Raw genomic sequence first — 8,766 nt, forward strand, 5'->3', positions numbered from 1 at the left:
CCAAGAAGCTTTAACTAACCCTAGACAATACTGTGTAGAGGTATTGAAAAGCATCAATAACATCTAGTCAAGATATAGTCTCCAAACTTTTAATGTTTCGTAACAATGATATTTATATAGGGGAATTTGATTGTAAAGAATGTCAGGTAATGTATAGAGAAGACGTAGTTAATCTTTGACATACAAATTAAATGGGTCTCCAAATTAAAAAAAAATCAACTTATATAATACAATTAACGGTACCAATTTTATTGCACCAGATGCGCATTTCGACAATACATGTCTCTTCAGTGATGCTCGTGGTCAAAATATTTGAAATTCAAAGCTTATATAAAAGACGAAGAGCTATAATCCAAAAGGTCCAAAAGTATAGCCAAATCCGTGAAAGGAATCAGAGCTTTACATGAGGGAGATACATTCCTTAATTTATAATAATTTCTATCATTTTGTAACAGCAAATTTTAATTACACAAAAAATCCGTATTTTCATGCCAGTACCGAGGTACTGGTTACTGGGCTGGTGATACCCTCGGGGACTAATAGTCCCCAGCAGAGGCATCGACCCAGTGGTAGTAATACAATTAACGGTACCAATTTCCTTGCACCAGATGCGCATTTCGACAATACATGTCTCTTCAGTGATGCTCATGGCCAAAATATTTAAATCCAAAGCTTATTAAAAAGACGAAGAGCTATAATCCAAAAGGTCCAAAAGTATAGCCAAATCCGTGAAAGGAATCAGAGCTTTGCATGAGGGAGATACATTCCTTAATTTATAATAATTTCTATCATTTTGTAAAAGCAACTTTTAATAGCACAAAAATCCAGTATTTTCATGCCAGTACCGAGGTACTGGCTACTGGGCTGGTGATACCCTCGGGTATCATATAACATATAACATAGTTCAACCGATTTAAAGAACAGATACACTCTAGACCTAGAACAAGAAAATTGTGTATACATCATTGAAATCTAAAAAAAAAAAAAAAAAAGAATCCGAACAGAATGATCTCGAGTGTCCTTTGCAGTCTCCGTTGCTTCAGCCTATCGAAATGAGAGACTACCCTTTATTAAATTATGTACATGTATGGTAAGGCATCAAACACACCTAGCGAAGATAGTCTCTAAATGTTTGATTGTAAGGAGTAGTTCATTGTAAGGAGATTTATACATCGGAATTTAAAGGATGCATGATAATGTATGAAAAAGACATACATGTAGTTTAACTTTTTAAGATGCAAATTAAATGATGTCAAGATAGTCTCCATTTTTTTTATTTTTTTCAGTGAAAGGACATTTATATAGCGGAATATGATTTTAGTGGATCATGCTATAATTTTTATCAATTCTAAAGATTTCCTCATAAAATTAAAGAAACAGGTTGATGAGAAGAAGCGATAGAGATCAGTTGTTTCCCATAAAAAAAATGCCGGTTGTCTGTTAACACAACATTTCCACCACACATAAGAAATAATTTTTCATTAAAAGACTGGTGTCGCATATTACAATCTTTAAGTTAGAATGAATTTGACAAGTTGTCGCCTAGGTAAGAAAGAAAATATACTTATGTAAAGTAAGAAAAGTCAAACGTTCGAAGTGCGATATTTCGAATAGATTTTTAGAAAGTTTGGAGTGGAAAATTTTATAACGCTCCAGTGAGATCAGCTAACTTAACAGCAGCTTTGACGAAACTCTAACTCAAAAATGAGAGTCAATTATCAATAAAAAATATATCTCAATAAAAAATTTCGAATTCGTACATTTTCCTGTGAATTCCCAATGTCACAATGATTCACATGACTTCGTTTTCCTCGATTGACCTCGGGCCAACAAGTGTGACTCATTCATAAAACTCGAGATTGTTGTGTTTTATGTTAAGTCTGTAGATACTGGGAATTTCATAGAATTCCTATTATATAACTTAGTTTATCTTAATAGCACCATTACCTTTGCTGTACGTTTCTGTCATGGTTATTTGTTATATCTTGATAATGCACTTTATCTGAAAGTGAAAATAGTTCCTAAAGAACATATTTTCTTTGATCATATTCATATTTGAATTAGTACAACAATGCTTCTCATTTCTATCGTAATACTTTCTCCATTTAGCTTTATTCAACTATTTTTATGAAATGTATTTCTTGCTTGTTATCTCAGGTTAATATGAATTCATTTACTATAAAAACGGCTGTTTGTAGTTTTCATTTTTGAAATTAAACGCAACTATCATTTTAAAAGAAGGAATAAAAATACTAGTGAATCACTTTATTACAACAGCAAAGCTTTGAAAATATAAAATTGTAGAATTCTGAAAGTATTGCATCTTGCTAATGATTTTTACTCTGGAAGTGATTGTTGGTTAAAATTTAACAGTGCATGGCAATTAAGGAAGGATATTATGATGAGTGTACTGCTGTACATGAATGCTTTTTGCATGTACATGGAAAATGAAAATAAGAAATTATATATTTCATGCGTTCGTAGTTCTTTCACGAATCATATCAGGGGAATAATCATTGCATTAGTCATAGTCGATTAATCAATATAATTCCATATACATGTAGTGTTGTATAATTTTGAGTAGGGTGGACAGTCGCTTATGTTTTTTTCCGGGAATAAGTTATCCAAACCTTCACAAGTAACAAATTTTTAAACTGATAATTTTGATCTTATCAATTTTTTAAAACTTTAACAGTGAATTATTTAGCCATTTTCAGTCTTTCAGTATTTTTCTTAAAGATTATCAACTACAGTAAATTGGTGACTGTAAAATCAATTCGATCGCAATTAATTATGATCTTTTAAGTCTATGTTTTATAGTTATTATATACATGTACACATTAACAGCATACTGAATTGTCTGATAATACTACAAACAATACTAAATTGGCTTAAAGGGAATTGTTTGATCTGTACTAGTGAATTTACTACAGACTATCAGTCTTAAATTTGACTGCAAGACTGAACATGACTGAATTATTTATTGTTCCAAATATGGAGATGATGTTAAAATCAAAATGAACGTAGTAGACAAAAATTCATTTACGAGTATTATTTTTTCTTATTAGAATGAGGTAATTGATTGTTATGATAAGCCGATATTATGTATTTCTGTTACAAAATACAAATTTAAAGTAAAATAATTTGCACCCATTTTAATAAGCTTGTAAAGCAAAATATCTCAAAATAATACAACATACAGTAAGCTATCACACAAGACAAGTAACTCTTTGAAAAGGGTCCTGACTTATCATTAATATGTATTATATGATGATTTCTGGAACCATTTGTTTGAATCAAATCGGTTTCACAAGTATGATTTACTTGTTCGTATAATATGACTTGAACATTTTAATGAAACGAAGATGATTTAGAATTAGTAATGTGTGTAAAATGAAAATAATTCTTGTAACTTTAGTGCTCCGCCGGTATCACTTTTTCACTGCTGAATCTGAAACGCGAACACCAAAATGCAAAGCTAGAGATATATAAGTAAAGGGTTGAGAAGTTTTGTAAGATATTGAATAGTGAGAAGAGATTTACTTAATATATGTATTCAAACAGATCTTTGAAATTATTTAGAATACAAATTAAGTTCCCTAGAGTATGTATTTGAACACTAATTTGAAGCCTGGCTTTATTTAATCGAGATAATGTTCAGTTATCTATATAAGAAAAATCAACTTTATTCCTTCTTAAATACACATGTCTGGCAGATACACAAACATCATTTAATGTTGAAGGGGTCACCATTTAATTGTTGTTATTAGGTCCGTTCTGAAATACAGTTTCAACAAGCTGGTCAACTATATAGATGTTGAATGATTGAAATGTACTTCTGAGAGGGTTCACTTTGGTGTTTCATTGGTCAATATAACCTTTTCGTTATTATGTCCGTTTCTTCTGTACTTATTTGGCCTTTTTACTTTTTTCGAACATCACTGGTGAGTCCTTTATAAACGTAACAATTTTAAACATTGTTTCTATGATGAGTTTACTGTAAACAAGCATTTAACTATATATGCATTGTATATAGAACGGTTCCAAAGTTTAATGTTCACGCTTCACGCTTGATTTGACTATGACCTTATTTTTATGGATTATGAATACATGAAAAATTACATTTCTGAACAAAGACCTTTTTTTTTTACTGTTAGGATTTCTTTTAAAAAGCAGTTTTAACTAACGGCAATTCCGTTAAATGATTTCTGTATGTGTATCATTTTTTCATATAAATAATTATATCTTTGCTGTCATCTGTTACAAAATGTGTATATACATCCCCTTGAACTGAAACTGCTTTTACTTTGATGTAATGTATGATCATTTAAAAAAAAAGCTGTAACACGATTTCTTGATATATTTTCGGATTGGTTTGTTGACGTTATTCCTATCAGCATTCGCGTAACGATATTCTTTCCAGTCAATCATAAGCACGACCTGTTTCATAACTGCTGTTGGTTTATATATTTAATCAATAATAATACTTAAACTGGTGTCGCATAATCATACGATACAAGTGATAAAAAAGTGAAATAACAAAAATACCAACCTCTAAGAAAAAATCAAAACAGAAAGTTCGTTATCAAATAGAAAATAACGTTAGTTCGAAAAGGCAGAAAAAGTATTACAGCCATTTCTTATTATTTTATTATAGATTTGAGTAAATCAAGAAAAAATCGTTGACGACGTCATGGTCGTATTACAAAATTATGTTTATTACCTGATAGACAAAACCAAAATATCCAATCAGAAGACATAATTTATAAAATGTCAATTTCAGTAAAAATCCTTGTTTGAAAACCCACCAGGGTTATAAAAACCCCACCAAAAATGTCATAGACAAGGGTTGTTTATAACTTGAACACACATCACGAATATTTAATATACTTACAGGGAAAAATTATTACATAACAGGCAAAAGTAGTTAATCTATGTTAAAAAAAGACTCGTGCAAAAGAGCGAGACTGAAGGCATAGATAATATAGTAAAGCTTACATACCAGCATATAATGTATTGCAATGAATTCAAAGAGTAGCATAGTGTTTTTTAGTTTTTGTTTACATGTTTTATATTCCATTAGTGTTTTATTAGACGGCTTCTAGGACATACTACAGATTGCTACATATAAATTCTCCCTTTTTGGAGAAATCTGATTACATATGAAGTCCCCTCTTTAATTGAAAAAGGAAAACAGATTATTTATTTAGTTTTTTTCTTTTTTCACAGCTTTTTTGAGCATATCATTTAATTTCTGTTCATGTATTATTGTCATTTTGTTTAGTTTCTTTTGTTACCCATTCTGACATCGGACTCTGACTTCTCTTAAACTGATTTTTACTATGCGTATTGTTGTGCATTTGTTCTTAGGAGAGTGTTGAGATCTCATAAACATGTTTAACCCTATCGCATTTTTGCACCTGTACCAAGTCAGGAGCCTCTGGCCTTTGTTAGTCTTGTATGATTTTTAATTTTAGTTCCTTGTGTATAATTCGGAGTTTAGTATGACGTCCATTATCACTGAACTAGTAACATATTTGTTTAGGGGCCAGCTGAAGGACTCCTGTGGATGCGGGAGTTTCTTGCTGCATTGAAGACCAATTGGTGACCTTCGGCTGTTGTCTGTTCCATGGTCGGGTTGTTGTCTCTTTGACTCCTTCCCCATTTCCATTCTCAATTTCACATAGACTTTTATGTATTTGCCATGAATGATAAATCATTACAATATAGCAAAGTATAAAAATAAGAAGATGTGGTATTATTGTTAATTGAAAAACCCTAAATAATCCTAACTATAAAACTTAAAAAAAGGCAACAGTAGTATACCGCTGTTCGAAACTCATAAATTGATAGAGAAAAAAACCAAATCAGGATTACAAACTAAAACTGAGAGAAACGCAACAAATATAAGAGGAGAACAACGACACAACAATAAAATGTAGCACACACAGAAACAAACTAAGCATCAGACAAATTCCGATCAGAATAACAAATATAACATCAAAACAAAATACATGAATTTGGGACAGAAAAGTACCGTGACACGTCTTATAGTAATGTGAATTCACACTCAAATATAAGAGTACAAACGATGCAACAGAAATACAACGTTAAAATGTAACACACATTACATGACTACAATACAAACCACAGGCAAGATTCCTGACTTGGGACATGAGTTATAATCATTTTTTTTGGGTCTCATGTCTCCCTCTTTTAAGTCTTAATCAATAGAATATTAAAGATACACAAAGAACGTACAATAATAAAAAAAAAAAAAAAAACACAAGATAATAAATTAATACTGGTTTGGTTAAAGCTAGTTTCGATTTGGTTGATAAACGAACACACAAGTATTTCGAGATGAAAGACATAGTTTTAATATAATTTATATGCACTACTCTTAAACTGATTTACTAATTAATCTATATTTAGTAACATTTACATGCAGAAGTACAAAATAGCTGTTTTTAAAAAAACGATAGCTTACATTACCAGTATCTTAGACGTAATCAAGCTTTTTGCAGTGGTCACCTTTTTGTTTTCACAATGTTGCGCTAGCTTGTTTCCAATAGTAATTTAGTTTTGTCATACGCGTTTGACTGTCAGTTTCGTCTTACCTTTTACAAAGATTTCGTGTCATAAAATCGTTTTCAGGTTTTAAAATGTCATACGGAAAACATATAACGTAATACTATTATATAGATATGGTTAGATGTGGTATGAGTGTCAATGAAACAACTCTCCATCCAAGTAACAATTTATAAAAGTAAACCATTATAGGTCAAGATAAGGCCTTCAATTCGGAGCCTTGGCTCACACCGAACAGCAAGCTATAAAGGGCAAAAAAAATTACTAGTGTTAAACCATTCAAACGGGAAAACCAACGGTCTAATTTAGCAAGTAACAGGAATCGCCAAATGTTATAATTACCATTGTTGTTTATTGGAATAGTAGTTAAACAATTCACAAATTATGTCTCTGATTAACAAATTATTTGATATGAAACATCATAAAAGTAATCTTTATACTTGCTAGACATTGATACATTTTAAATTGATAAAGTGCGTATGAAATAATGAACTAGGTATGACAGCGACATCTACATGGTAAACTAGCCATATAATTGTTGCTGGACATTATAAAAAATTATAAATTAGGACTGAAGCTGTTGATCATCTACATCAGGACAATTGTTTTATTCTCATATTATTTCAGACAACATCAATCAACATCAGACTCATCAAAAAATCATCCCGACAAAAAAAACACAAACATCAAATGCTCTTAGTCTGACATGAAACAACACAAACATGGTGGGGTAATACTAGTTTTACATGTGCACAAACCTTCACCTATACCTTGGTCGTAAAATAAATTAAAAAAAAACAATTAAAATACCTCACAATGGAGATGTACATGTACCAACAGGACGATCTGGAAAGACGTTACACTAAAAACGGTGCATACCGGATCAAAATGTGTTCGCAAACTTGTTTTTCTTCTACTTTGTAATATTACATGTATTATGATAATCGTAGTTTCATATATCAAAAGATAGCAGTGGTGTCATGATTAACCTGGTAGTATACTTAATAAGAAAGGAGAAGACTATATATTTTTCAAGGAACGTTTGATATACTTCTATGACAAGGAAACTCAAAATGTATAAGAAACTTACATTGTATATTCGTACCAAGAACAACTAAATATATATTGCAAAAAAAAAAAAAAAAAATGAAATATTACCGGTTGCATACGCAATTTAAACTTATACAAGAAATAGTCAATAATCCGGCTGCTTAGTCTACAAAAGGGATACCTGTTTTATTATCCTCACATGTCTTTATTTATATATCAAATTGTATATCAGATACAAGTATATAAACGCCTAAAAATATATATTTATATATACATACACAACGAGTATATATTTTGTTTGTATGAAATTTTCAATAAAGTGTTAATAAAATTTACGAGTCAGTATTTTGTAAGATGAATTTTTTGAATTTTGATTTCGTCAATACCCTAGTATTTTTTTAATGTTGTACAAGTATTAGCTGAGATTGATAAGTTTCTGGTACAGTCCGTTGCTTTTTTCTGCATCCAATTTGGTTAGTATATATTAGAGCTGTGAGCAGAAAAGTTATCAAAGATACCAGAAAAACAATACATGTTAATTGTAGGAAACATAAGACGACTATTTATCATATTTTTTTTTATATAGAATCCACATACTACAGATACTTTTAGCTACCGGGAAATGAAAACAGTCATAAAATGATTTAGAATAAAGGATAAGTAATTCAAGTAAATATAGATGTAAGATCTGGTACATAGAATACATTTAAAAATGTTTCTCGGATCACGGAATTATTTTTTTTCCAGTTTTTATAGTAGGTTGGTTCCCTCTGAAAATATTCAGATTGCCTTCGGAATATACATGTTTTAACAATTCCACTCTAGGTTAAAATTACTTGCAATCGCTTTTAACGTATCAGTATACTGTTTTCTTTCTTTAGAAATAAAAACAATTCTGTAATGGTATTGTGTATGTGAAACTGAGATGTTATTTGAATAGAAGGTTAATGTTTATCAGATAACTTTCAAACGACCAATAACCCATGGTGAAAATCAATTGAACAATTACATAAATAATAGAAGATAGAAAAACCAATTATCTAATTAAATATCATCAGAAAGATAAATACAAGTTTTCAATTTCTTACGAATGAAAATAAAAGATCTTTTCCTATCTACCCGATA

Source organism: Mytilus galloprovincialis, chromosome 7 (assembly GCF_965363235.1).
Source record: "Mytilus galloprovincialis chromosome 7, xbMytGall1.hap1.1, whole genome shotgun sequence".
NCBI classification, from domain to species: Eukaryota; Metazoa; Mollusca; class Bivalvia; order Mytilida; family Mytilidae; genus Mytilus; species Mytilus galloprovincialis.